This window comes from Urocitellus parryii, chromosome Y (assembly GCF_045843805.1).
Source record: "Urocitellus parryii isolate mUroPar1 chromosome Y, mUroPar1.hap1, whole genome shotgun sequence".
In the NCBI taxonomy this organism is placed as follows: Eukaryota; Metazoa; Chordata; class Mammalia; order Rodentia; family Sciuridae; genus Urocitellus; species Urocitellus parryii.
The window spans coordinates 14,157,889-14,185,732 of record NC_135548.1 but is presented as its reverse complement, the minus strand read 5'-3'; the positions used below and the strand labels follow the sequence as shown (position 1 = coordinate 14,185,732).

General features: G+C 35.7%; 1 long non-coding RNA gene across 1 annotated transcript; it reads left to right on the top strand.

Annotated features, from left to right (window-relative positions):
• The first annotated feature begins 16,607 nt into the window (after positions 1–16,607).
• On the top strand, positions 16,608–25,698 carry LOC144251042 (uncharacterized). Its single transcript, XR_013342613.1, has 2 exons — positions 16,608–16,678; positions 25,480–25,698. It is a non-coding gene; the product is annotated as an uncharacterized LOC144251042 (long non-coding RNA).
• The last annotated feature ends 2,146 nt before the right edge of the window (positions 25,699–27,844 follow it).

The following is a 27,844-nucleotide window of genomic DNA, read 5'->3' as shown; positions in this document are numbered from 1 at the left end:
CTGGCATAGGGTAAACAATAAGTATTAATCATGATTCTGTTAACAATTTGTTTCAGATAACTGAATGCTAAAATTAGAAGAGAGACATATTGTCTTATATAGTATTTTTTTCTGAGAAAATACATATATAGAGAGAGATAAAAGTTTCTTAAATTAAGAAAAATCCATTGTGTAATTTTTTGTATCAAAGTGGCTAGAATTTTAAAGCTAAGTTTTATAAAGACACACCATATTTCAGTGAAGTGATATTTGTATTGATCTTTCATAAATCCTAATAGCAAAACATAGCAGTAAATCATAAATCAGTAAAGGGATTTCTGAAGTGAGTTGGCATAATAGGTCCTTGGCACTTTGCTTTAAGATGATTTAGCTTCCATAAGGCTCAAACTTGAAAAGTTTAGATGACTAGAGCGTGACTATGACTATTAGAGTCTTTGGTTGAAACATTAGAAGTTGTCTGTCATACACACTTGGCACTAAGAACAAAATCATGGTTGATTTGTTACTGAATTTTCTTACAATGATGGTGTTGGCTACATTAGAAGTAGTATGAGAAATCAAGTATACTACTGTATTTAGCAAATTCAGGAACAAGACTCTTTCACAGAGAAAAAATAAGGTTAATTCACTGCAGTACAGGGTAGCTATGATCATATGTGTAGGTAGCATGGACCACTCAGTGTTCAAGGTAGAAAAATAAGAGAAAGAAAACAAGAGAGTTGAGGAAGGATTTTCCCTATAGAAAAGTAATATGGAACTTCCCATCTTAGGGGAAAGTCTAGACATAAGGAGGAAGAAAATATATCTGCAAGAGAAAATAACAATAAATTAATTTGGCAAAAATAGAGATTTAAGATGTTCTTCCTATGCTAATATTAAAACATCAATAAGATTTATTTTTATTTTTGTCAGTATTGACAAATGTAGCTTTTTCTTACTTTTACTTTGGCAGACTTCAGACAGGACCTTTCTCTCTAGTGACTAATCAAATTATCTGTTCCACTACTCATCAAAGCAAACTTATAATCACTATGTTGCTGTAAGTATATAATAGCTATTAAAATTATGAACTCTTTAATTTTTATAGCAATTCAAAACCATAATGCATTTTATCACTTGCATTAAAATTTTATGTTAACCTAATAAACCTTCCAAAACCTATAAATAAGAATTCAAAAGCCCAGGGATCCGTGTACATTCATGAGACACAATATAACTCCTAATATGGAATGTAACTCTCCAATTACTATTCTGCCTTTGGTTTAGAGCACCACTAGCCCATTTTCAGAAGGGAATGAATTATAAATTACTAACTTGGTCCTGGGGGAAAAACTTCGGTAGCTTTTAAATTATAATACTTTAATATTTGTGCTGCCTCTTATAGACGTCATATTCACAAGTATTTACAGTATCTGAAACTCCGAAATGTCCCAGGAGTAGGAGTGGAAGTTCTAAGGGCTTTTATATGCTTCCTGTTGCTAAGGTAACCACATCCTTGATATCCATGTGTTCAACATGTCACTCTCATTTTGTGTCTGGCTCTCAGAGAGCCAGCATGGGTGCATGGCATCAAACACAAGAAATAAAAATAAATAAATAAATAAATAAAAAAGACAAAAGACCAAGGGAACTGTTCCTTCTCAAAGATATTTGTCTGCAGTAAATTCTCTCAAGATAATGTTGAATGAAATCCTTCAATTTCTAAATTGAAGTCACAAAGATATTTAATGAGAAATGAAGAAGTACTATTTAGGGTTATTAGTTAAGATCATTAAGTACTACAGTAAATTGAAAGAAACAAGTTTTTTTATGAGTCAACTATAGAATAACATTCACACATGAAGCAAAAGCAAAGGGATACTGAATTAGAATACAGATTGCTCAATAAACTCAACAAACTTTTACAAAGTTTAACTATAAATATACCAAACATAAATGCCTAAATATCAAAGTCAGCTCAATCATGAAAACTTTGATCAACATTAAAAGCCCATTTAAGAGAAAGGAACTTAAACTTATATGATAAATATGAACAAATCCATTAATATTTTTATTACTATTTGAAACAAATCTTTCCTATATTCTGATTTCTTTGTAAAAAATATATTTAAGTTTAGGTCAATAGAAGCAGTAATTTAAAATTTAAATTTTAAGCTAATTTAAAATCATTATATATATAATATTCAGAGGAATTTAGAGATATTTTCATCAGTCCCAAATTAAAAACAAACAAATTATCTTTCTGTGTCTAATTTTAAATAAATCTGGTGGCATGAACACTGTAGGAGATGACTAAAGGCAGTACACCCAAGAAATACCTGTTCTTCCCCCTTGAATTTTTGTCTATGTCTGTCTTTATCATTACTGACTGCTGTTTCAGGTTTCAATATAACAAAATTCTAAGTTTTATCTCTATATCTATGTAGACATCAGAAATCCAGCAACTTCTTTTGATTTATCATAAACTCCAGTTTACAGCAAGAGCAGCCCAGTTTCTTTGTCTCCTTTTTAGTGCCTGTCTCTCCAACAATCCCTATAACTCTGAGACACTGCCTACCAAGATTGAGCCAAAGCTTAAACTGCTGAATATAAAGTATAGAAAGGGCTTCAGTGTCACCCAGCAATGTTAATATATGGACAAATGGTCGAAAAGTGAATTGCATTATAGAGGACACTTCTTAATACAATATAAATATTGTATCACCATTTTAGCATTTTGGACAGCTACTGCTGTTCCTTTAAAAAAAAAGTATTGACAAGCTCATGACATAGAAATTCTAATATAAACATTTTACTACTAGAGCAAACTTAGAGAAAATACATACCTAATTCTGATCTGGGTCTCTTAAACAGTACAGATAAAAGTGTACATTTTCTTACAGTACTCAAGTAAAAAATAGTTACATGGTTTGGTTTTAAAGTGCACAGATTTTTTTTTTTTTTTGTCACAGAGCATTAACAACTAATGTTAAGGACATAAGAAAAAATGGTGATCAGTTGGTGAGTCTCAATAAAAATTAAAGATATATAGCACTGATATTAGTCATGGCTTTTCTTTTTTCTTTTCTTTCTTTCTTTCTTTTTTTTTTTTAAATAGGAATTGAACTCAGGGGCACCGGACTACTGATCTACATCCCCAGCACTATTTTGTATTTTATTTTGAGACATGGAGTTGTGTAGCACCTCACCATTGCCAAGGCTGGCTCTGAACTCACAATCCTTCTGTCTGTGTTTCTGAGCAGCTGAGATTATAGGTGTGCACCACTACTCCCAGCTAGTCACAGCTTTTCAAACTGACCAACTGACCAGCCTGTTGACTCCAACTGATTCAGGACTTAAGACTTTTTAAAACCAAAAATAATACTTTTTAAATAAACTTTTAAAACATAATTTTAATACTGATACAGGTAAATTGTAAAAAAAAACATGAAAATGATATGTTCATTAATTGTTTTTATGCAGGTGTTTTAACAGTAAAAGTCTGATACACACCCCCCCTACATGCTGAGATAAGAAACAAGACAAGGATATCTTATGTGTAATTTTAGATTTCTACAAATTTGAAGTATATAATTCTCAGTGCCTTATATTAACATTTTTAATATGAAATATTCATCAAAGCAAAATTCTACCAGTAACATAGTATTCTATCAAATTGTTATACATATATTTAAACATTTCCCATTATTGGAAAATGTGATTACTTTTAAGTTTTTTTTTTAAATAAACAACATTTGGAAAGTATACTGGGTCAAATAATAGGGGAACTTACAAAGACTTTGATCTACTTGCCAAAATCCTTATCCTGTAAGTTTTCACTAATTTGTACCCCTACCAGAACTGCCTATCTTACCCAACATTAAATAGCTTGAAGTAATATTTTGAAATTTCAAAATTTTTACATATCAAAGACAGAAAATGTTAATTTACATTAAGAATCCTTAATTTTCTTAATTTATATTTTTATTTATATAAAAATATTTTTCATGTTTATTGGCATTCCTATTATTTTATGTTATCTGTTCATATTTTGAAATATTTTATTGGAATATAAAATAATTTTATTTGCAATTGATATATAAAAGTATGAACTTGCACATAATCATGTGTCAAAAGTGTTTTATCATTCTTTAAATCTAGTATAATGAAGCAAATTTTAATTTTTTAGAAAGAAAAAATTATTAGTTCCTTTTTAATTTCCTTTTGAGATTTGTCAAATTGTTAGCAATATATTCAATATAGTTTCATTTATAACTCTATAATCCATGCAGTTTTGATAAGTTTATCCACTGTTAAAAAATATGCATACATTGAAAACAAAGCAAAAGAAGGATGATATCAATATCATGCTGATACATTAAATAAAAGGCCCACACAAGGTGTATTTAATTCACAAAGAGAATATTGTTTCCTTTGATATATTATTTACTCTTAATCAGGGTCCAAGTTCTCAAATTATATATTAATTTATTATTTTCTTTTCTAGTGGATACCCAATTGATTTTTGCCCAAAAGTAATCTCAAAGGTTCAGAGTTATTTTTCTATCTTCTAAAAAGTTTTTATATAATATTAGCAATTTTATTCCAAAATTTCTTTTTCATGGACTGCACTGAATACTTAGTTCTTCAGATATTCTTGGAACCTGATGGATCATATAAATTTATTTCTTTATTAATTATTTAAATTGGTTTATATATTTTTTGACATATGTTCCTTTAGACTTGTATAACGGTCATGTTTACATGACATTAATAACTTTATGAGAATTAACAGTACATATGGATCTACATACAAATTTAAGTTCCATATATTTTAATCAAAAACTTTATCTTCATTATATGCTATTTATTTAGCATCTTTTTTTATTTGTACTCTTGTTACTAAAAAAATATTCTTTGATACTTTTACTTGTTTCATTTATTTTGGTTTTTAATATGATTTGAATGATCATATATTATTTGGGTTTAATTCTCGTTACTTTTATTTTATCAACATTTTAAACTTTAATCATAAATATCAAAAAAGAAAGGTAAGCTTTGCATTTTATCATAGTTTTAAACCTTTTCTGCTACTCACTTTACTGGCAACCCAACTCTAGTGGCTTTCTTATAATGCAGTCTTTGGTTTCAGGTTGAGACTATTGAAAATACATTATTATTGATGTTGTTGTTAACCCCCTTTCTCCTCCTCCTTCTCCTGTTGAAACTCTTGACCCTTTGTATCCATAGGTTTTACAACTACAGATTAAACAATTTCAGATAAAAATATTTGGAAAAAAATTGCAGCTGTAATTAATATAACCAGACATTTTTTTTTCTTTATCATTATCCCCTAAACAGTATGACAACTATCTACATACCATTTACATTGCATTCGATGTTATAAATAATCTTTTAAAAATAATCTAAAGATAATACATACAGGAGGATGTGCTTAGGTTATATGCAAATGCTATATCTTTTATGAAAGGGACTTATGCTTTTGTGGATTTCAGTATCCTCAGAGTACTTGGAACTAATTTCCCATGTATAACAAGAAATAGTTATCTGTGCTTTCATTCAAAAATATCTCCACTAAATTTTATCACCACAACTAAAACAAGGTTAATTAATCATAATATGCCAGAACTGTGGAGAATATTTAAGATACCTTATTTGGCCACTAATGATCTTTTTAGTTTGCTTTTTATTATTACTCCCACCTAAGAAAACAATCTGAAGCTTTGCCCAAGGTCACAGATTTCTTCTGCTGCTGTTGTTGTTTTTAGATATACATGACAGTAGAGTGAATTTTGACATATTATACATACATGGAATACAACTCCTTTCAATTAGGATTCCATTTTTGTGGTTGTACATAATGTGGATACAGTAGTTATGTATTCATTTATAAGCAAAGGAAAGTTATGTCTAATTCATTCTACTGTCCTTCATATTCCCATCCCCCTTCCTTTCCTTCATTCCCATTTGTCTAATACAATGAACTTCCATTCTTCCCCTTCCTACCCTTCCTTGTGGTGGATTAGCTTCCATATACTAGAGAGAATATTCAGCCTTTGGTTTTTGGAACTGGCTTACTTCACTTACCATGATATTTTACAGTTTCATCCATTTACCTGCAAAATCCATAATTCTACTCTTCTTCATGGCTGAGAAATATTCCATTGTGTATATGATAAGGCTGCATCACAGTAGTGTGCTGATTTTAAGTCCTTTGGGTATGGACCTAGGAGTGGAGTGAGATAATTGAGTTAAATGGTGGTTCCATTCCAAGTTTTCTAAAGAATCTCTATACTGCTTTCCAGAGTGATTGCACCAATTTGCAGACCCACAGGAATGTCTGAGTGAACTTTTTCCCCCACATCCGCACCAACATTTATTATTTGTATTCTTGATAATTGCCATTTTGACTGGAGTGAGATGGAATTTCAGAGTAGTTTTAATTTGCATTTCTCTAATTGCTATAGATGTTGAACATTTTTTTCACATACTTGTTGATCTTCTGTGAATTGCCTCTTCAGTTCCTCTGCTGATTTATTGATTAAGTTATTTGGGTCTTATGACGGCAAGTTTTTTGAGTTCATTGTATATCCTGGAAATTATGGTCCATCTGAGTTGTAGGTGGGGAAGATTTTCTCCCATATTGTAGGCTTTCTGTTCACATTATTAATTGCTTCCTTTGCTGTGAATAAGCTTTTTAGTTTAATACCATCCCATTTATTGATTCTTGATTTTACTTCTTGTGCTTTAAGAGTCTTATTGAGGATGTCTGTTCCGAGCTGACATGATGGAGAGTTGGGCCTATTTTTTCTTCTAGCAGGTGCAGGGCCTCTGGTCTAATGCCTAGGTCCTTGATCCACTTTGAGTTGAGTTTTCTTCAGGGTGAAAGATAGGGGTTCAATTTCGTTCTATCACATGAATTTTTAAGTGGCCCACTCAGGAATGAAATATACTTTGTCTTCCTAGAACCTGTGTTTTAAACCACTGTCGGATGTTACTTTTTAATTTATATTCAACTTCATGTTTGTCTGACATCAATGCTCATTATCAAACATTTTCTGTCATGTTCCTGTATTTAAAAATAATTGTGTTGCATCTTTTAGTTACCCATATTGCACTGTCAAGATTATTTTCCTTAAAGATGAAACACTGAGAAATATTTTCTAAGACCTTAAATATGAAAGTCTATATTTTTATTGCTTTCACAATTTTATGACAACTCAATGGCAAATAAAGATTGCATATCATAATCTTTTGCATTTTAATTCAGTAGATTTTGCTCCAGTAGCACCTTTAATGTCACATTGCAAACAGAAAAGAAGTTTCCATCCCAAGTTTTCAGTTTTATCTCTTAGTTTTCTATCCAAATGCTAATTCCTCAACTAAAAACATAATAAGTGGTAATTACAACATTTTCAGGATATATCCAGATATTTATCTCTTTCCATCAATTTTGTATGTAATATAGTGAACATTTTTGCTATAAGTAATCAATTCTTTAGTTGTGAAAAGTTTTCAAGTATAATAATTGTTACACTTGTTTTTTCATGTCCCCTATAATTATTCTTTCTACTTTCACTTCATTCAAGAATATCTCACAATCTTTTCCTTATTGACTATTTTCATAATGAGTACCAAAGAATTCTCCAATATATTTCACCTTCCACAGATAAATTACTTTTCTATTGGCTCTATGTTATTTGTTTCCTTTTTTTTTTGTATCAACACTGGTAAATCTCAATTATTTCTGGAGTACATATTAACCTGGACTTCAGTTTCTAAAATGAGGGTTTTGTAAATTGCTTGTTGTCCTATTTGGGGAATAATGGGCAGCAAATCAATAATTTAGCAGAAATATACTTGTCTAAAAATGAATGAGCATATAAAAGAAAATAAGAAAATATGGTTTAATAGGCAAAAGGATATAAGTTATAAGATAGACATGTCATGATGTGGGCTTAATACAACTACACAATAGGACATAATGCAATATTTTAAAAATCAGAATAATAGTGGGGAAAAGTACACAGATTGCATTTCAAGAGTGATAGAATCAACAAATTTTACTTTGTATTTCACCTACCATGCTTATTTTCAGATATGTGTGCTCAGTTATTTTTAATGATGATGAAAATGATAACAATAAAAGGAGGCAAAGAATATATGTACCATATACAATATTATTATGTTCAAAACCCTGAGATAGTTGTGTGATTTCTTTGCTTGTTTATTTTTGATATGAAGTACAATAACTGAAAAGTTGGAAATAGAAATGTGTATCATTTAATGGGTTTTATTGTTTTTTTAATACTTGAGTACTGAATACATTTTTATCCCATGGATAACCAATACTTTTCATTTTTTTAAGATAGATATCTAGATACCTAGTCCAATTCCTAGTAATGAAAGAGTTTTGCCAGAACTCTAAAATTTATATAAACCTTTAACATGCATACAAAGTTAAATATCTAATACTTAAACACAATATATGTTTTCATTCTATAAGTTACAACCTGGTTCATTGTGAAGACATTTAAATTAGAATAAATGCTTAAGCCAATGGGAAGACTTCCTAAACAAACCATTTTACTTTCTTTTATTTCTAACCAAAATCATACTGAAAAATAATTAAGAATTCTTACATTTCACTGCCAAGAAAGAGGACCTTTCCCACAGAACAAAAGAGCTTCTCAGTAAAAAAAAAAATGTTCAGAAATGAAGACCTCAAGGTCTAAGTACTGTCATTTAATTTGAATTTTCAGCACAATATTAAGGGATTGTTTTTCATCAGTTGCCACCCACATGCAATTGATCAGCAACCTCCTTTATTTTTGAGCTCCAAATGTTCTAAAGTGTGCTTTGACAGCTAAAAATTCTCTAAACAGCCCAAGGGACATTTAAATATCTAACTTCCATAAAAAGAGATTTTAATATAAATGATGCAGAATGTAATGAGACAATACTAATTATATATTGTACTTAAGGAAAATGTCTCCAAATAATGCATTTTTTAAAAGGGCTAAGAACTATGGTAATGCAGTCAATAAAATGAGTTAAGTACAGGGCAGTGTAAATTTGAATCACTTTACAATTGAAAAATGTTTTTTTTTTAGTTATACATAGAAACAACATCTTTATTGTTTATTTATTTTTTAATGTGGTGCTGAGGATTGAACCCAGTGCCTCACATGTTCGAGGCATGTGCTTTGCCACTGAGCTGCAACCCCATCTTGGAAAAAGGTTTTAATAGTCCATTCACATCCTATGTTTTGTATAGATAAAGGAACAATTGAAAATAATTTCTGATATCTTTTTAGTCTTTCATATATTCTAGTTTCTGTTTTTTTCTTATATTTATCTTTCACTAGAAACCTGAAGTACTTACATTAAAAATATTGCTTACAGTCATGCAGATGACTTCAAATATTTCTTCACTTCATGGTGAATTGCTCATTCACATGAGTGTTTAACAGTGTCAGTGTGCTCAACATTATCATATTTAATTGAATAGTTCAACAAGATAATATGCCAGGGCACATATCATCCTGTGAAATCATCCAATGCATTAGACTCACAACAAATAAAATAACACTTAAATGCAATACAGGGGACTTAGAGGAAATTATACAAACAGTAGAGACAAAAGAGAGATGAGCAAGAAAGAGAGGAAATTTGATGGAGTAAATAAACTTAACTGGATATATGATGTAGAAAATAAGCTTGAGAAAGCACAGTTGAATACATATTGTTATTATCAATCAGAAATAAGTATGCAAAATTAAAACTAATAAATGGCAGGATTTGGTTTCTGAAAAAGAGAATGAAATAGAAAATACACTGAACTGTTTAACAAGTATAAGGCTATTTGTAAGTATGAGGTCTTCTAGTTGGCAACAATGCTTTTCCTTAGGATTTTTCCAAAAATATGCTTGTTTCCTCAGTCAAGAAAGAAATATTAAAATGTAGCAAAATATATTCAGGAATCAAAAGCAGGCTGTTTTATGTTAGGATTAATAAAAATTTAAATATCCGAATTAAAATATTATTTGACCAATTGCTACCCTGCTTTATCCTGTCTTCAATGATGGAATAATATTTACCATTTTTAATATCAAAAACTAAGATTATGTCATCTAAACTGGACGTGCTAATAGCCTTTAGTAATTGAGACTGTATGGAGGAAATAAATAGTATTAGAAGTATTCGGTTGGACAGTAACTGAAGCTGACAACCACATCCAAACCTTCAAAGAAGTCTTACAACTCTTTTACTAGAAATAGTGGTAGCAAGAAAAAAAAACAAATATAAAACTAAAAACATAAACACAATTCTATTTATACAACAAATTATGCTAATGAATTTGCAAGTGTATTTTGAAATGGATAATTGTCTTAGAACTGTGAATCATAAAAGTTGACACAAGAACAACTAAATAAACCAATACCTATGGGAGATATTAAGGAAGTTGTCAAACAATTATCTCACAAATATTTTGGTAAGCAATTATAATTCCTTTAAACCTATGAGGGAAATATTTCCAGTTACTTTTAAAGTTTTCAATGTATTGAATATCAAAATCTTATAAAAATAAGTCAAAAGTAATATGAAAACTTTATTATGATAAATGTAAGCTCCTAAAATTCAATACTACAAAATATTATCATATATTAATACACAATACTACAGGAATGTAAAAAAATTTATTCTGTAATTCAAGGGCTTTTCTTCCTTTATTCTATAAGCCAGAAAATAAAACTATATGATCCTCTCAAAACAGGCCTGAAATACAATGGCACAAATTCAAGATTTGTTCTAGAATTAAAAAAAAAAAGTTTATAGGAATAAGAACTATGCTGAATCCATCAGAGATATATAGGAATGAGAAACATTATCAAAAGCAATTCAACATTAACATAAAACCAAAAATCCCATAAAATATTGTAAATAAAAAGGCAAAATTATTATCATTAACAAGTCATATTCTTGTCTACCTAAAAACTATGCTTGAAGGGACTAGAGCTCTGTATTATGATTATCAAAATAATATTTGAAAGATTAATTTTCTTTTTTGTAAGTAGACCAGTTAATGTCAAATACAAAATATAGAATGAATATGATAATTTTCATTGGCCACAAATAAATGTTTTAAGTTTTAAAATTACATTAAATAATAAATGAATTAAATATATAAAGAAAATAATAGTTCAGTATATTTTATTTTGGTTAATATATGTATTAAATACATCATCATATTAAATAAATATCACATATATGCCGTTTTTCAGATTCTTAGACTTTCTTGAACACAGCAGGTAAAGCCATGACAATTCCAACATATCTATTATATTTGAATCCAGAATAAACTTAAAAATTTGAAGCTCTGGCAGATAAGTACATAATAATTAAAATTTCTCCTTTAAAAATAAAGTCTCTAAAAGAAAAAACATAAATTTATAGAAAGAGTTGTTCAATATATAAGAAGCAAAGGGTTAGTATTAGAAAGCATTTGATAATTATATGGAAAACTTAATACTTAAATAGCAAAACAAATGTTCAACAAATGTTCAATGTATAAAAAATGATGGGACACACCACAAACAAGTGAATACAAAAAAATACATTTGAAATCCAATTATCAAATTGGTAAAAAAATTAAATGTATAGGATCCACTGGTAGTTACATGTGAAAAATTATGTTACATCAACTAGATAAACTACTATGATTCGATTATAAAAGCAAGAATTAGCAGTATTTTAAATCGAGTGACCACAAATTTCCACAATATGTTAGTGAGAAAAGCAAAATACTGTCAAGGGTACACCATGTTAATTATCATGTGTTTTTTTTTTTTTTAAAGACAAGTCTCTGTAAGTTAGATAAATAGATCTACATAGGTAAGTTTATGTTTGGGAGTATGTATATTTGTGTGTATGCATTTATATATGAGTTTGCTTGTATAAAAAGTTCTATGTTATGTTATTTCTTTCTAAGTTAGATGTGCAAATAAGAGAAAAGAATTAGAAAGGTTAAAAATAACTGGAATAAGAAACAGTAAATATTGATACAAAAATATAAGTGTATATGAGTATAATAAGCATTTCAAAATTATGAAAAACCTGCTAACTTAAAAAATGGTGATGATATTTTATACATGAAATAAGTTCAGATTCATGTCAACATATTTATTTTGGTGATAGACATAAATATATAACTATATGTGCATATTTGGTTGGGCTTGATTTTTTGTTTTATTTATTGCATTTTAGGGCTCTTGTTAGGAAGGTTGGTGTCTTTGCCAAATTGATGGGGTGTTAACCTATGTTTTCTTATAGCAGTTGCAGAGTTTCTGGCCTAATTCTTAGGTCTTTGAACCATTCTGAGTTGACTTTTGTGCAAGGCAAAAGATAATGATTTTGTTTATTCTTCTGCATATGGAAATCCAGGTTTCTCAGAGTCATTTGTTAAAAACTTTGTAGAGTATCATATAACTGTGTCTTTGTGAGTATGTCTCTGTATTTTCTATTTCTAATGGTTTAAAATACAATATTGTGATGCCTCCAGTATTGCTCTTCTTGCTCAGGATTGCTGTGGCTATTCTGAATCTTATTTTTCAAATGAATTTTAGAACTATATTTTTCTAGTTCTGTGAAGGACATTGATATTTTGATGGGGATTGCATTAAATTTGTATAATATTTGGGTAATGTGGCCATTTTGACAATATTAGTTCTGACTATTGAAGAACATGGGAAGTCTTTCCAACTTCAAAGTTCTTTCTTTTTTCTTTCTTTCTTTCTTTCTTTCTTTCTTTCTTTCTTTCTTTCTTTCTTTCTTTCTTTCTTTGTTTCTTTCTTTCTTTCTTTGTTTCTTCTCTTGGTATTTTGTTGTTGTTGTTCAATAGTTTTCATTATAGAGGTCTTTCAACCCCTTGGTTAGATTTCTCTCCAGCTGTTTTTTTTTTTTTTTTTCTTAAGGTTATTATGAATGGGATACTTTTCTTGATTTCTTTCTGGTCAGATTCATAATTGCAGTATAGGAAAGTGATAGATCTATGTGTATTGTGTCCTGCTACTTTGCTAATTTTATCAGCACTAGAAGTTATCTGGTGGAGGTTTCTGACTCCTCTAAATATAAAATCATGTCCTCAGCGAACAAAGATAATTTGAAGTTTTCTTTTCCTATTTATACCCCTTTATCATCCTTCTCTTTTCTGGTTGCTCTGGCTAGAGTTTCAAGAGCTATATGGAATATGAATCATGAAAGTGGACATTCTTGCCTTATTCCTGAATTTAGAAGAAATGCTTTAATATTTTCTCCATTCAGTATAGGGTTGACCTTATGTTTGTCATATAAAGCCTTTAAAATGTTGAGGTTAGTTTGTTCTAGTTTCTCAGCATTTTAAACATAAATGGGTCCTGAATTTTGTTGAATGCTTTTTCTGCATCTATTTAAACGTGTGATTCTTGTTCTTAACTCTATATATGTAGTGATTTACATTTATCAATTTACCTATGTTGGATCAATTTTCATCCTTTGGATGAATTTAAGTTAATTATGATGACTATCTTTGCCTTAAGTATTTAAATGTAATTTGCCAATATTTTATTAAAAATTTTTATGTCCATGTTGGCCTGAGGTTTTCTTTCCTTGATGTGTCTTGGGCTAATTTTGGTGTCAGGCTTCAAAGAATAAATTTGGCAGTATTTCCACCCTTTCTATTTCTGGAAATAATTTGAGGAAGACTGGTATTAATTCTTTAAAATCCATAATCCATCTAATTCTGCATTTATTTTTTAGAAAGATTTTTATTGATTCTTCAATCTCATTGAATGATATTGTTATGTTTAAGTTTTCTATATCTTCATGGTTCAATTTGTGTAGGTCATATGTCTAGAAATTTGTCAATATCTTTTAGATTTTCCAATTTATTGGACTATAAATTTCTTAGTTTCAAATAATCTTCTATATTTCAGAAGTGTTTGTGGTGATATCTTCTTTTTCATTTCTGATTTGATCCATTTGAGTATTCTGTCTTTTTCTTTCAGTTAGTTTGCCTAAGGATTTGTTTACCTTTTCAAAGAATCAAGTCTGTTATATTGATCTTTTTTTCCTCAATATCATGAATTTCAGCTCTGATCTTAATTATTTCTTATCTTCTACTGACTTTGAAATTAAGTATGTTCTTTTACTAGACCCCTGAGGTATAACATTAGATTATTTATTTGGGATTTTTCTATTTTGATATAGAATATCAAGGCTGCCAATTTTCTTTTTAAAATTGCTTTTATCCTACTCTATCTCTAGTCATTTATTTCTGAGTGTTTTTAAATTTCTCCTCTGATGTGTTCTATTCTCCACTCCTCATTTAAAGTTCTATTACTTAATCTTTAGGTGTTAGAAAGGTTTCTGTGCTGTATTATCATATTGATATCTAATTTTATTTCATTGTGATAGGATGCAAAGTATTATTATTTTTTCCTAAGACTTTGATATGTGCCCTATAATGTGATCTAGTTTAGAGAAAATTCTAAATGCTATTGCGAAGAAAGTGAATTGGGTTGTTGTTAAGTGAGATATTCTATAGGTGTCTGTTATATCCATTTTATTAATAGTGATTTTTATTTCTGAAGAGTCTTTACTTAGTTTATGTATGGATGGTCTATCTAATGGTGATAAAAGTGTTGAAATTTGAGGTTCATTTCATTCTTTTTTGAGAAGAGTTTCTTTTATGTATGTAAGCATCAATACTCAGGGCAGAAATTTTGCAATATTATACCTTGTTGTTGGATTATTCCCATAACAAATATTAAGTGACCCTTTTTGTCATTTATGTTTAATTTTTACTATAAGTCTACTTAATGTCATATAAGAGTAGATGCTCTTACCTGCTTTAGGTATCCATTTGCATGGCATAGTTTCCCCTATCCTTTCACCTTCATTCTTTGCCTTTAAATCAAGTTTCTTGTAAACAATGTATGGTTGGGTCTTGTTTTGATCCATTCTGCCAATTTATGTCTTTTCATTTGGGGGTTTAGACCATAATATTCAGTGTTATTGAGAAAGATGTTTTTATTTACTGCCTTTCTATTTTTAATGGTCAATTCAGACTTCATTTACCTTTAATTGATTATCCTTCCAGTGACATTCATCCTTACACTGGCTCTAATTTTTATTTTTCATTTCTTCTGTATTAAATACTTCATTTATTATGTTTTGTTTGCTGTCTTATTCATCATGAATTCTTTCATTTTCTGCTTATCATGGAAGGTTTTTAATTCTATTTTAATTCTGAAGGATAGTTTACTGCATACAGTGGTTGGCACCCACTTTCTTTGTTAAGTATTATTCCAAGGTTCCCTGGCTATTAGGGTCTAGACTCAAAAATTAGTTAAAATCCTAATTGGCTCATCTCTAAATGTGATCCTCCATTCTTCCTCTCAGGACTTTCAAAATTCTATCCTTAGTCTGTATTTAGGCATTTTAATTACAATTTGTCTTGTAGAAGATATGTTTTGCTCTTGCCTATTTGAGGTTCTCAATGCTTCTTTTATTTGGATTTTCATTTTTTCTAAGATTTGAAAATTTATTCTGATATTACCTCATAGAAAAGCTTGTTCATTCTTTGATTTTTATTTTGGGGCCTTCATCAATGCCAATAATTTTTTGATGTGGTCTCTTAATGTTATACCCAAATTCTTGAATATTCTGTCTTGTTCTCTTAACATCTTGCTTTTATTAAAAATTGTCAGTTTTAGTTTTAAGTTTGGTTTTAAAATTATATACTTCATTTTTTTAGGTCTGAAAATCTGTCTTCTACATGATCTAAACTATCTGTGGTGTTTCCGATGATTTTTTTTTTTAATATTTATTTTTTAGTTCTCCGCAGACACAACATCTTTGTTGGTATGTGGTGCTGAGGATTGAACCGGGGCCGCACTCATGCCAGTCGAGCGCGCTACCGCTTGAGCCACATCCCCAGCCCATTCCGATGATTTTTAATGTAATTTACTGACATGTTTCCAGGGTTCCTATGAGTTCCATTTTCATAATATCTATGTCTTTATTGAAACATTCTTTCACTTCTCCTATTTTATAAGTTTATTCCTTACATCTTCTTTTAGCTCATTGAACATTTTAGCTATAAACTTGCTAAATTTTTTCTGTGGTATTTCCTCTACTGTGGTGTCAATGGGACTGATAATTGAAATGTTGAAAGATGTTTAGGGTGACTTGATCTTTTGATTTTTCATATTTTTTTAAATATATCTTTCTGCTGGGATTATTGTGACTCTACTTTAATGCAAGTTGTTATTATATTCCCACTCAACATGTATTACTTGTAGTCATCGTGAGAGGTGGACGGGATCCTTCTCATGCACTGGTCAGCTTGGGGTTCGTCCATCTGTGGAGTCCTCAAAGCTTCCTGTTCCATCTACTTCTTCTTCCCTCTTCTCAGCCACCACCCTCCCACTTGGGCACGGCGCGGCTGGGGGAGGGCCGAGGGGAGGGAAGAGGCGGTCCGGGCGGGGAAGCAGGAAAGGGGGAGGCGCCTGCTGACAATTGAACCTATGTGTGCCCACGAGAGGGGGAGACGCCACGCCGCCGCTGCCGCAGGCCCCGGCCCCCGGGGCTGAGAGCCGAGCGCCCCGCCGCCGCCCGCGCCCCCGCCCGCCTCAGGGTGAGTGGCCCCGGGGAGAGCGGCGGGCGGGGGCGCGGGTCGGGCTGAGGCCCGGGGTCCGGGCGGGCGCCCACGGGGGTGCGTGAGGCCGAGTGGGCCTCAGGCCGGGGACACGGGGCGGCGCGCGGCCGCGACAGAGGCGGGAACCCGAGACCCGGGAGCGTGAGGTGCAGGAGAGTTCGCGGGCCGCGGCGGCTGGGCGGCGGCTGGGCGGCGGGCGGGTGCTGAGGGGCAGGCGGCAGGTGAGGTCGCGGCGCCCCGGGCGCCCTTAGCGGAGCGGCCGCCGCCTTCCAAAGTTGCCGCGACTGTTAAGATGTCACTGGTGAGTGTTGGTGGGACTGGCGAAACGAAGACGTCCCCAGGAGAGCACTGCAGGGCCGGCCATCCTGTCCCCAGGGAGGGTCGAGGCCTGTGACAGTCTTGCTGGGGGCCTTTTGAGGAGGCCACCGAGCCTCCAGGAGGAGGCCTGAGCCCGCCCTCCCGGAGCCTGGGCTGGGGGAGCTAGGAAAGAGGCTGTCAGGGGGCGAGCCCCAGGGGCAGCCCGGGGCCAGGGAAGTTACCAGACCGGCGGGCAGGGGACCAGGGGACCAGAGCCTTAGCTGGTCTTAGAGTCTCCAAGTCTCTGGTCTTAGAGTCTCCAAGGTGAGCCAGCAGTGACGCCAGTCACCTGTGTCAGGTGGACCCAGGTGGCTCCGTGGAAAAAGGAATGAGGTGCTTAGAAGCCACCTTTTGGTCAGTGTTATGTGATGAAGTGTTTGTTAGCATTCGATTTATTAAGGAATTAAATGTTTGTTTGTTGTACCAGGAATTGAATGCAGGGGGTACTCATCTACTGAGTCACATCCCCAGCCCTTTTTTATTTTTTATTTTAAGACACGGTCTCAATAAGTTGCTTAGGGCCTCACTAAGTTGCTGAGGCTGGCTTTGAACTTTAGATCCTCCTGCCTCAGCCTCCTGAGCTTCTGGGATTTAAAGGCACCCACCACCATGCCCGGCTAAATGTTTGCTCTTGAGGCAGAGATTTGGGCTCTTGTGCACTGAGCACAACCTGATGAATCACAATTAGCAGACAGAAAGTCTAAGTTGTAAAATAGTTGAAAAGTGGAAGGAGGGGACAAAAGAATGTTAGATAGTAAGACTTCGTGTGTTTAGAATCTGTGATTGTGGAGACAGTGCAACATGATTGTTTGATTCCCAGTGACTGGGAAGTTTAGCAAGGAAGAAATATTTGTGTATATAAACATAATGCTGCAAAATAAAAATTTAAGACAGTCCTCTTTATTTACTGCTGAAAAAGACCCAGACTATTAGAGAGGTAAATAAAAGGAGCTGTTAGTTAACTGGTGGTTCCATTAATTGTTTGATGGTTGGATAAGAAGAGAAAATCTAAAGTTTTAGAAAAGTTCAGAGTGGGGTGTGTGTGTGTGTGACATTTGGTAGTTTTATGACCTAGAGATTTGGTATTGAACCATTAGCATGTTCTTTTGTAATAACTGTACTGAATTTAAGGTGATAATAGGATAGACAGACATGGAGGTCATTGGCTAAAAGATGAAATTACAGTCTTCATGTAGTTCTCTTTTTATAAGGCGAGTAGTACATAACTGGCCCTTGTGCAAACCATTCTTAACTTGGAATTTTAGATGACTAGCAGAAGCAAAAAGTACTTGTATACACTGAAATTTATTGTATGAGATGTTTCCCCCTTAGCCTTCAGAAGTGTCTGCTCTTGTAAATCAAAAGAAAATACTCTGGGTTTGTGGGAGAAAAAAGAAAGATTTCACAAGCGTGTAATCAACTAAATATTTGATCCTGGTGGCTTGGATCAGTGGTTAAAGCCTGAACGTGGAATCCTTAGCTCTCCAATTGCCTTATGGTGACTTTGAACAAATCCCTTGTTATTCTCCCATCTATGAAATGGTAATGCTACCCGCTCGAACCACACATAACTGCATTTCAGTGTATCAAGTTAATGCTTATCTCCAAAGTACTTTGTACACCTCTGAGAATGAGGTTATGTAGTCTTAACTTTTTCTCACCTCTACCAAATTACCATCTCACTAGCACACTAAATTCAGCTGTTGTACCAATTATAGCAACAAGCTTATCAAGCTGTCTTGTTCTGTTTGAGCTTTGGTTTTATATTAATTTTGAAAGGTACTACCTCTGTCCATTTAGTGGCAAAACAGGAATACTGATGAAAATTGCAGAAATGTAAGCAAAGGTCACCAAGAGAGAATGGAAAGATAGATGCTGTGAGTGCTCACCTGGGCTTTGCTAACTCTGTGTGCATGTGGCCTTGAATGTGTTTCTCTGCTTCCTGGCAGTTTACTTTTCTCCAGCTATGAAATAGTGTGGTGGGATGATTTGGCTTCTGTTGGCCTCGGGGATATGATGGTTGAGTCTGCAGAAACTTTATTTGCTTTAGATTGGGGGTTCTTAACTGTTATATTCCATGTACCCCTTTAGCAATTTAACAAAGGACCCCTTCTGAAAATATTTTTAAATACACAAAATAAAATGCAAGAATTGCTTATAAAATGTAAACAGTTATCAAAATGTTAATTGTGGTATAGTGATGTATGTTCTTTATAACACACTGAATAATAAAATGTAGCCTCAGTTTAATGATACTATAATTTTGAAGTAGCAATGACTATACTAAGTTATGTTAGGGTATTTACAACAACTATAATGTTGACATGAAAATGTCTTGTGGTTATTTTGGTAACATAGTCACAGGATTGCTAATACTTTTATGAATTATTATAACTATAACCACAGTTGAAGAAATTTTTCCCAAAAAGTCCATAGACACACCTCCTCCCTGAAGTCTCTCCACAGAAGCCTTTGGAGTCAGTGATTCCCAGGTTGGGGAATGCCTGCTGCAAACCAGTGGATTGTTTTTTTCCTAGACAAAGCAATTTGGGGAAGTTAAATTATCATTTCTTATGGACACTTGCCTTTTAGGCTTTGTGATATCTTTCAGTATCTCTACCACTTGAAAAACAGGGACATATGAAATAAAAGTCAATTTTACAACCTATGGTGGCTATTCTTGACTGTGGAAAAAGTTAAAAACAATAATTCATATGAAATTTTTGTGTCTGGTGAATTTTGATCTATAAGCTCTCAGTTACCTGTTAATCATAATTGTTCCTCATTGGGCTAGATTTGGGTATGTATCTCCAACTTGTATTCTGAGTTCTAGTGGGTTTTGCCTTCCTTTCCCATTTTTGACCAGCGTGCTTTTTTTATTGCCTTTTCCAGATATTGCTTTGACCACAGAAAATTGTGGAATGGGTGGTTTTCTTTGGAATCAGTATGAACTTGGGTATAAACTTTAACTTTCATCTTGTCCTTGTAGGACTGAATGTGGGACTAGCTAGTGTCCTTCCATTTTGATTTAAAAATTTCCTTCTGTTTGGGTGGCAGAGATCATTCTCAGAAAGCTCTTGTGTCCTGATGTAGAAGAAGAGAGCAAATTGAACACCTTGAAAGGTAAAGAACTTGATAATAAACCCATAACTTCTGGGATTCGGTCTGCATTTTGGGGGGTTTTTGTTTTTTATCCATAGGGTTGTTTCTAAGCTACAATTGTATTGGTTCATTATTCTAGCAGTTCCTAAGGTAAAAGTCATCAAATAAATGCAAGTCAAAACTGCAAGTGCAGTTACCTTATACTTTTCTGTGAGCAGGGACTGAGCGTAAGTCACTTCAGAAGACTGAGGAGTAAGACAGGTGGTAGGGGGTTGAACAGGCATTTGCCCGGGCACCTTTGGTTCCTAGAAATGCAAGGTGAAGGTGGCAGTGCTCAATCCCATTATGATGCAGGTGTCAACCCGCTTTTATTGAGTTTCTCCTGGGTGTCAGGTGCTGAGGTGATGAAAGACATGGTCCTTAGGGAGTCCCCTGTCTATATATAATAGTGCCACAGTTTTATAGGTGTTATAATAGTGTTAATACAATGCTATGTGGCCATAGAGGACATATGGGGGACAGTTGGCAATCTAGGAGAATTTCACAAAGAAGGGAAATTTATTCTAAATACTACTTTGGGTAGCTATTATTCTAAATGATTCAAATCAAGTAGTTGAAATTCATTTTTAAGTGCTTGAATGTTGTCGAGATTCTTCAGTTTAATATGAATTTTTTCTTTCTTTGAATGTTTGCTAGTTATTGAAGGTCAGTAGATACATTTTACCTCATAAGTACAAAAACATACATTGATATTTTATGTGGACCAAGGTCTAGACATACCCTATGTAGAGTTTACTTTCCTCCGAAGTCTTCCTGCTGGTGGGGAAAGATTGGTTTTTCCTATTGTGTACTTTTGCTGAGAAGAAGCCTTTTATTAGTTGGCATGCCACAAGTCAAAAATGAGCTCGGAATGGAATCCTGAGGCCTTGTAGTTGCACATTCTAAGTTTGATACTATGCCTTTTATGGAGTAGTGGTCATAGCATAGAAATGAAATTTGTTAAACATGACATAGTTCTAATAAACTTAGAATAGGAAAGTAGGAAAGCATCGTTGTCAGAGCTGAAATTGGAATTTTAGAGGTGTTTCTGAGCTTGGTCAAATTTATTTGTGAATTTACCTAAAACTTTACATCAACCTATAGAGTCTCCTTTTAAAAATTCTGAATAATTTGGCCATAACACAGTCTGGAAATGTTCTTCCTTGCAATTTCAAAACTATAAATTCTGGGCAAAGGTGGGGGGCTTAGTGTCAGAACTCTAGTATATGAGGACTAATATTGAAAATAGTTCTCCTTGACCAGTATTTGTTCTGCTGGCTTAATCTTAAGCATTTTGCACATAGTAGGGGTTGAATAAAAGGAGACCACATGGCCAGGTTGCTCAGCCCTAAGTTCCTTCCAAAATATATGAAAATACATTTTCTTGCTGGATGCTTGCCCTGTAGAGATACAGTTGAGAGGAGGGAGGAACCACGAATGGTCTTCACTTTGTCAATTCAAAAGCACGTCTGGAATTTTGTCTTTTCACCTTTACAGTCAGTGCTCAATTCTCTATACTCACAAGAAATGGGCAGAAGCAAAAGTACCCTGACCAAATGCCCAGAAACTTCAAAAGTAGAAAAATAAATTTTGATTTCACCCAGTATTTCTCTAGTGTCTGACAGTGAAATACGCAGTTGGGAAGGAGGAGAAGCCACAGGGTCTTGGATTATCTGCAAATTGTATATCTACCCTTTCATAATTGGGAGTAGGTTCTGTTTACATGGAGATGACAATTTTCTTGTCAATTAACATTTTAGAATAAGTGGGAAACCTGTTTTTCTCTTAAGGTATTAAGTGACAAATTGATGTGGTTTATTTTTTAAAATTTATTTAGGAATTTTTTTCCACTACTTACCATCTTCCAGGTGAGATCACCTTTAAGAAAGGGGTTCCGGACTCCCCACCTCCAGGATGAGCACTGCAGTGTCGTGATGGGACGGGGGGGGGTGGGTTTCAGTGAGTACACTGGTGGAGAGAGCGCTGGGGCACAGGCCTGGCTTTGAAAGGTGGTCTTGAGGAAGTTTGGGCTTTGCTTCACAGACCTTTTCCCCTCTGTATCACCAAACTCCCCTCTTCACCTCCTGTCCCTTAGTAAGCACCATCCTACTATTTACTTCTTTGAGTTCAACTTTTTTTCAGTTCTGTGTGTGAGATCATGCAATATTTGTCTTTCTGTGCTTGGCTTATTTCACTTAATGTTCTCTAGTTTCATCTATGTTGTAAATGCATGGCCAAATAGTATTCCAGAGGGTGTGCATGAATGTAACACACTTTCTTTAACTGTTCATCCGCTGACAGATACTTGAGTTGATTCCATATCGTGGCTGTTGTAAATGCTATAGTGAGTGTGAGAATGCAGATATTTCTTCTCCATGTTGATATCATTTTCTTTGTGGATAAAAACCAATATTTTTCATGGCATTGTAGTAAGTTCTGGGAATACAGGGATGAGCAAGTCTGTCTTCGTCCCCACCTTCATGGAGCTTCTGGTGTGCTGTTAGAGATGAATGTTACACAGATGATCACATAATTACACATGTAATTATAAACACGGAAAAATGCAGGATGCTATGAGAAGAATGTAATGCAGAATCCCGTGTAGATTCCTGGTTTTAAGGAACTTTCCTTCTCTGAAGAAGAAACAAGCTGAGACTTCATTCTTTAAACAAAAATGTCCAAACTTGACATGGGGGTTAGCAGACAAGTGTCAAGAATGACTCCCAAATTTCTGACATGAGCAACTGAGTGGATAAAGGAGACATTTATTAAAGTGTGGGAAACTGAAGGAGGAAGACTACACAGAGATAAGAACTCATGTTTGATCCTGTAGGGTTGGACCTATCTGGGGAAGTGTGAAGTGTAGGGGTGGGTGCAGTCCGCAGACGGAGGCTGAGCCTCGTGGGGATCTGGGAGCTGTCGGCATGGAGAGAACTCCAGGATGAGCACAGCGGAGGGCCCAGAGTCGAGTCCTGAGGAGCTTGGGCTTTAGAGCCTGAATAGAGAAGAGGCCTCAAGGGAAGCAGGTGTAGAGTGACTGGAGCGCTAGGAGAAAACTAGGAAACATGGTATTAGGGAAACCAAATGAGGTCAGTTTCAAGAAGGAAGGGATCGGGATCCCTGGCAAAATCTCGATGAGCTGGGCGTCATGGTGCACGGCTGTAGTCCCATCACTCGGGAGGCTGAGGCAGGAAGATCACAAGTTCAAAGTCAGCCTTAGCAATTTAGTGAGGCCCCCTAAGCAACTTAGTGAGACCCTGTCTCAAAATAAATATAAAAAGGGTTGGAGATGTGGCTCAGTGGTTTAGTGTCCCTAGGTTCCGTTCCTGGCACCCCCTGCCATCCCCCACAAAAAGATGAGAATTTTGCTCATTTGTTCTTACTATCAGAAGGCCTAGAACTTGGGGTGATAAGAGAATAAGGAACTATATGTAGAAGTACTTTGAAAATAAAAGTGTTTTATGGTCACAGCATTATTACTAGAAAGAGTCTTGCTACCAGCTCATCATAAATTCGTGGCAGATTAATAGAGATTTGATATTTGTAATATGTTTTGTATTTCTTTGGAAAGAGATTGCAACACAAATGCTGGGTGTTTCCATTCAGTGAGAAGCCACGTAAGTCACAGAAGACCCAACTCTCTTAGTGTGTTGTGCTGAGTGTTATAGAAAAACCAAAGACCTTGAAACAGGAGTTGTCTTCAGAGACACAGCCTTCACACAGGGGTAAAATACGCACTCAGGGAGGTCAGTGTGTGACACAGACGGGAGGGACCAGGAGCTACGGGCCCTGTACAGGGGTAACTGCTTTTCTTCCCTGAGGTAAAGGGTTTGGAATAGCCTTGTCTGTGTGGATGCATTTGCTGCTCCTCCCTACCAGAGGTTGCTGATGTTGAATGGGAAGCTACAGAATGCTTTATGATTCTCTGTTAGATGGGACAAACACAATCCATTTTATAGTTTAAACTGGAAAAGCAAAAAGGCTGAAAGGTGATAGGGATAAAATACAACCTTAAATTAAAAACAAAATGTTTAGCCTGGAAACATTCCCTATGCTTTGTTCTAGTTCTTTTTCCTGCCTTCTCTATTTAAAAAGTGTGTATATTCAGAACTTCCATGAATTCCTTCTGTATCCCAGGTAAAGTGGTTGGGACTGTAAAAATTTATAAATGACAAAATAGACACTTAACACTTGGCAATAATCATACTGCCAAAACCTAGAAAATAACTGACCCTCCCAGTATTAGTCCAGTTTTCAACTCTGGAAACACATGTAAGCTGCAACACTGAGCTATTTGTGTCACGTTTTGATTCTTCAGCTGCTAGTCCTGCACTTAATGACCTCCCCCTTCAGTCTTGTGTTCCGAAGTAAGACACCAGCAGTGGGAGGGGAGGGAGGGGAGGGACTGACTCAGGGTATACCTGGATTTTCCCTTAGCCAGTCTGGGCTTCCCTAAATAAAGGGCTTTCTCATTTATTCTGTAGCTAGGTTTGGGAATATTTACTTGACCTTTATGCTGCACATTAGCCTTACAAATTGGCTCAAAAAATATATTAGCCTTCAAAGATGTTCTTTTACCTTCAGAATTATGGATCATTCCCTTGCTTACCCATGCCTAAAGTCCCTGTCATTAAGCAGTGAGAATACAAGACACATATTTGGCATAATTTAATAGAAAGATCATGGAAATCGGGAACAGAACTGATTGTATTTAGTATTGGCTCAATATTTGTTTTCAGAAGTATCTCCTTTCATGTCTCCCCGCCCTTGAGGCCCTAAGAAAATAAGCATAGATTCATTGGATTCCTGGTTTGAAATTGGGGTGGGTTTATTACATTTTGGTGCCATTGTTTCGCCACCAGAGCTAAAATAGCAGAGAGTCACTGAATCTGAACTTCCCAGTGGTTTCAAAGCATTGTTTTAGAAGAAAAAAGAATAAAATGTTTTTGAGGATTTTGTATTCAGAATTAGAGAAATGTGAAGGAGACTAAGTGGTAAAGATTAAACTGCATTTCTCCTCTGCTCACAGATGCCTGGATCTTGCTGCTTGGGTGGGAGATTGTGTGCTGGGATAAGGTCTTAGTCACTCTTCAGCTACGTCAGCACCAGAACCTGTGGCCAGGATACGAGTGTCGCCCTTTCCTTTAACTCTGCAGGAAGCTGAGGGATGATCTCGCTGGCTCTTTGTTGGCTGGTGCTTTCCTCTTGATCCTGTTGTGATGTGGTTTTATGTTTCTGTGTTATGTTATGTCTCACCATTTTGGGGTGTTCTTTTCTTGTAGAGTGCCCTGGAGATGCGAGATTTTCCTTTGGCAGCAGGAGGCACACACCCAGAGAATGCGGGAGCTGCAAGGAGAAAGGACCCACTTCCCCAGCAGAGAAAAACAAAGAGGAAAAAGGTGTACAGGTGGTCAGTGCTAAGGGACATGCCAAGCAAGCAGTGGGCCACTGCTGCTGCTCCCAGCAGCTGCTTCTGCGATAACCCGAGAGGAACTCGGTGAGCCCGTCCCTGTTTGTGACTGCAAACTCAGGATTTCAATCAATGCATTCCAGTAACCCTAAAGTGAGGAACTCTCCATCAGGAAACGCACAGAGGTGAGGGCAAGGGCCACTCCCCATGGCCCCTTGGGGATTCCTGGTGCACCCAGACACTTACTGTGTGTTGGGTTAGAAACAGATAACACCAAATGGGAAAGGAAGGGAAATGGAGTGGTGAATAGGAACAGAAGAGTCACTGGGCTAATAACAAAGCTTATGTAGTTTCGCTGTAGTATTCTTTACTCATCGTTCTCGGACCTCTCCTCTTTACCACTGCACACCTTGCCAAAACTCGCATACAAAGACCAACAGGACAGTCTGCTAACCTTGGCAAGGTGAGGGCCTGAGGTCGCCCCAGTCCCATGCCAGCTTTCCCTCTGCTACCCAGTTCTCGAGTTTCATTTTGAAAGGAGCCTTTCCCTCCCCCACTGGGGCAGTGGTCAGTCTACCCTGTTTTGGGAAAATGCACCGTTGGGAGAGATTCGCATCCTGGAGGATCTCCCTAAGCTTCCACGCACCAGTGGATTTTCCTCTTGCTCTCTGGGACTGTCTGCATTTCCCAGCAGGGAAGCTGGCCTCTCCTCACAGCTGTCTGTCACCAGGCTGGGGGTGCATGTTTGTTGACTCTAAAGTAGTCTCCGTGTGAGAGTCACTTCCCTATGTACATAGGAACCATTGTCCTTTATTGACAGAAGGCCTAGAGATGGGTCCCCATGTGACCAGGGTTCCTGGACCTGGCAGTCCACTGTGTTCAGTCCTCTGTGGATGGCTTTGAAATGGGAATGAGTAAGTGGCTGAGGTGCAACATGGGGTGGTTATTTAGTCCTTAGGGTTTCCTGGACCCACTGAGGAAACTGGTGCTCTTGTGCCTGGTGTCTTATCTCCTTTTGTTATTTGTTTCTTCTAGTAGCCCTAAGTCAAAGCAGGAGGTGATGGTCCGTCCCCCTACAGTGATGTCCCCATCTGGAAACCCCCAGCTGGATTCCAAATTCTCCAATCAGGGTAAACAGGGGGGCTCAGCCAGCCAATCCCAGCCATCCCCCTGTGACTCCAAGAGTGGGGGCCATACCCCTAAAGCACTCCCTGGCCCAGGTGGGAGCATGGGGCTGAAGAATGGGGCTGGAAATGGTGCCAAGGGCAAGGGGAAAAGGGAGCCAAGTGTTTCCACCGACTCCTTTGATCAGAGAGATCCTGGGACTCCAAACGATGACCCTGACATGAAAGGTATGTCTGTAAGATCCCTGAGACTCAGAGGGAAGTCGGTATCATGAGGGAAAGCCTCTGACATTTGTTGGAGGCCAGAAAGGCTAGCTCAGTCAAGTGGGGAGAATAGGAGTCAGGTTCAGGAGTTCTCACAGGGTATAACGAAACTGTTTCTTCTCATTTTTCTACTCACTGGAGCCTAGTCTGGAACCACCTTGTTGAGTGCTGCCCAGGGGGATGCACATAATTTGACGGGGTACCTCATAGGTCTGGCCACATTTTTATGCATGTCTTTGGCCTGGAGACTCAAAATGAAAAATAGAAGGCCTGGAGTTTTAGTTCAGGGTAGAGCATTTGCCTAGCATTCAGAGGCCCTAGGTTCAAGCCCCAATATTGTGGGGAAAAAAAAGAAAAGAAAACCTGGGTGATTGTTCCCCCTTTCTTTCCTCCCTACCTCTATTCCTTTCTTTCCTTTCCTTTCCTTTCCTTCCTCCCTCAGGTGTTGGAAGGCCTCCTTAAGTTTGGGAGGCCTACTATGAGGGCCAACACCATGCGGATGCTAGGGGTACCATGGTCAGTAAGATAGATGCAGTAGTCGTCCTTAAGGATTTGAGTGTATCTAGAAGCTGATCGTTAAACAAACAATGAAGTTTCATGAATGCTGAAGTAAGAGAAATTAGGGGACTATGAGTTCCATTAGCTGGGGAATCTAGGCAAGTCCAAGAAGTTTGAAAACTGTTACCAGGAGGGAGGTACAGTTGTACTGATATCTGAAGGATATATTCTATTTACAGAAATGAGGAGGGAGGGTGCTTTATAATGAGTCATGTAGGGAGACGAGTGTTTGAAATTTTATAAGTAGAAAGAAGGTTTCCTCTTAACAAGATAATTTCTCCTTGAAATTCT